The following is a 3,200-nucleotide window of genomic DNA, read 5'->3' on the forward strand; positions in this document are numbered from 1 at the left end:
GTAAGAAATGTACGCATTATCCTGCCCATGTAATTGTAACCCCTCTGTACAGTATGTTCACAAATAAAATAAAATTAAATTTAAAAAAATATTAGTGCAATAAAGCTTTTTATATGAGGCATACTACATTGGTAGAAATTTGTCTTAATGTTTGTTTGTTTTTATTGTTGTCTTTTTTTACTTGGAAAGATAAGTACTGAAGTTTGAACTCAGGATCTCAGGCTTGCTAGGCAGACACTCTAAAAATTTATCCACACTTCCGACTCTTCTTGCTTCAGTTTATTTTTCATATTTTTTGGCTTACAGCTGACCTCAGATATGATCCTTATGCTTCTGCCTCCTGTGTTGTTGGGATTACAAGTATGCATCACTATACCAGCTTCTCTTTTGAGATAGGGTTTCACTAACATTTTCCCAGGCTGGCCTTAAACTGTGATTATTTTTCCATCTCTGTCTCCTAAGTAGCTAGGATGATAAGCATGTACCACCACTTCTAGTTTATGGATTGAGATGGATGAGGGCTGGTCTCAAACTACCATCTCTGTTCCCAAGCACCTCCAAGTTTTTGTTTTTTTTTTTTTTAACTTTTCAACATATGAGAGACCTCAAAACTAGAAATGACTTGGCTTCACATCCTGCTGCCTAGGAATAAAGACCAACTGCGACATGTGGATGGAGGGCCTTATTTCATCTCAGGGAGCTCTAGAGCCTAGAACAGGTTCTAAATCACCTCTGTACTCTAGAAGAGACCACAGCTTAAAGCTGAGACCAAAGGCTCCGAGGTCAGCAGATCTGGGCTCCAGTGCGGCTTTCTAATGACGAGCTCTGTGGCTTTAGGCATGTGACTCTGTCTCACTGTGCTTGAGTTTCCTCAGGTATGAAACGGAGCTCATTGTGCAGCTTTGTGGCCCAGCAGAAGGGAGGACGAAAGAAAATTGCACATGGTAAGTCTCAATACGAGGCAAGGGCCCACCGGATATCCTTCACTCAGCATTTCACTATAGATCCTCAGAGTGCCAGGCTCACGACCTTCTGCCATGGATGATACAGCTGCAGCTCAGCGAGGACCTATGAAACAAGCCACTGCTGTGCTACAAAATGCCCTCACCCAAGCCCAGTCATGTCCAGCTTCCACATGGCCCATGTCCTATGGGAATATTTCTTTTCCCTTCAGCTCCATGAGCACCTGCTGGTACAGGGTGCCAGGATGAGGGCCACGGGGGTCTGCAGATCCCTAGGACAGATGTTCACACCTGTCTGTGGTCAAGCGCATTACCAGACCAGGCTGCAGGGGTTCCAAGGCTCAGAGGCTGTGATGATTGGTGATTATGGCTGACTGCACTGGGTGACACCCTTCTGGGTGTCCTCAAAGGGGTTTCCAGAGAGAATGGGCATGTTATTGAACCAAGTGGGGGCGACGAACCCCTGAATTTTGGTAGCAGTGGCCTATAGCCTAGTAGCACAGACAGTCAGAAAGAAGAAGGCTTCTGTCCCATCCTTATTGGAAGATGCTTTTTGTTTCTGATGCTGTCACCATGACACAGTGCTCCAGCTTCACAGCCTTTGAACATGGACTTGCACCAGCAGCTCTCCAGGGGCTTTTAGAGTTTCACCCCTAGCTGAGGATACGCTGAAGGCTCACCTTGTTCTGAAGCTTCCAGCTTCTTAGTTGAATAGCTGTTGGGTTCCTGACTCTGCGGCCTGCAGATGGCCATTGCAAGGGGATTCGGCCTCTGATCATGTGTGTCAGTCTTATAAGTCCCCTCTTCAAATTGCTTATCCTCCATTGGTTCCACTCCTTTTGGCTAACAGAGGTGTTTCCAGGTGAGCCTCAGGGGTGAGTGTCGGGGACTTTGGAGGGACATCATCATGTCCCACAGAGGGGAGAGAAAGGCACAGACACATTCTCTCTGCTTTTTGCAGAGGGAATCTGGCAGACTTTTCTACTCAGGCTAACTTTGAACTATGATCTTCTGGATCTCAGCCTTTTGAGTAGCTAGGATCACAGCTGTGTGCCAAGCTCACATTTTCCTTTCTAAGGAGCTCTGTTGTATCCAGTCTTCAGCCTGTCTCAGAGCTCATCAGCCTAGCTCTTTCACTTTTAAGCAGCAAGAACCAACATGCACTGATAAAGCATGAAGGGGTTCATTGGCTTATGTAACTGAGAAAGCCATAGTGGGGCTGCTGCTCAACCCAAGTGACTGAGGGCCTCAGGGGAACCCCTTCTCACCTGTGTCCAGTGATGGCTTCCTTTTCAGAGCTGTTCTCCCAACCCCAACTCTGGGATGACATTGAATAATGTGTCAATCCCACCAGAGAGGGCTTCAGCAAGTTCATTTACTGACTGTGATCACAGACTTATCCTTGAATCAAAAACACCAAGGCCAGGCCACTGGGGCATGCGGATTAGCCAGGTCCCAGGCACACACTCACCGTGGAGCCCTAGAGCTGAGCAGCCCCCCTGGGCTGGGAGCTGGGAAGAGGTGGCTCTCGTGGCATGTCAAAGCCTGTGAGCACAAGATCCCTGGAGGTGAAAACAACAGATGTCTACTGCAAAAAGTGGTGGGATTTTATCCCCAGGAGTTTGGAGGATTTTGGTGCTTTCATTCCTGAAAGCTTCTATTTTTTACCAAAAAGGGGTGTGTGTATGTGGGGGGGGTACTACCACCAGCTTGGCAGCCCATGAACTAGGGCCATAGCACTACCTGCTTAGGAAAAACTCCAGAGTGGGGAAGAGCTGACACCACTGAGTTTCTAGTCATAAAACACTCAGGTTTTACTTCACAAATATCTGGGACCATCCAGACACCCCCAGCTACCTGGACAGCGTAGGTCTTAGCTCCAGATATCCAGGATCGCCTGGGTCCCCAAAGCCCCAACACAACTGCATCTTCTAATTAAGAAGCTATTCAAGGTGATAGTATCTTCAGGAAAATGAACGACCTAAGGTGCATATTTTCCTACAAGATACTTTAGTGTATCTTAAATTAGGATGTTTTATAATTATTGTGCCCCTTTTATGGGCACAATAAACAGTCCCTCCATAATCTCTAACAAAATTTTATTAGATAGATTAGACCTAGAAGCAAAGAAGTAGAGTATTTTTGGGGGGGCCCGGTTGTGGGGCCTGAACTCTGGGCCTGGGCGCTGTCCCTCAGCTCTTCAGCTCAAGGCTAGCGCTCTACCACTTGAGCCACAGC

The sequence above is a fragment of the Dipodomys ordii genome, unplaced genomic scaffold (genome assembly GCF_000151885.1).
Source record: "Dipodomys ordii isolate 6190 unplaced genomic scaffold, Dord_2.0 Scaffold106, whole genome shotgun sequence".
Classification (NCBI taxonomy): domain Eukaryota; kingdom Metazoa; phylum Chordata; class Mammalia; order Rodentia; family Heteromyidae; genus Dipodomys; species Dipodomys ordii.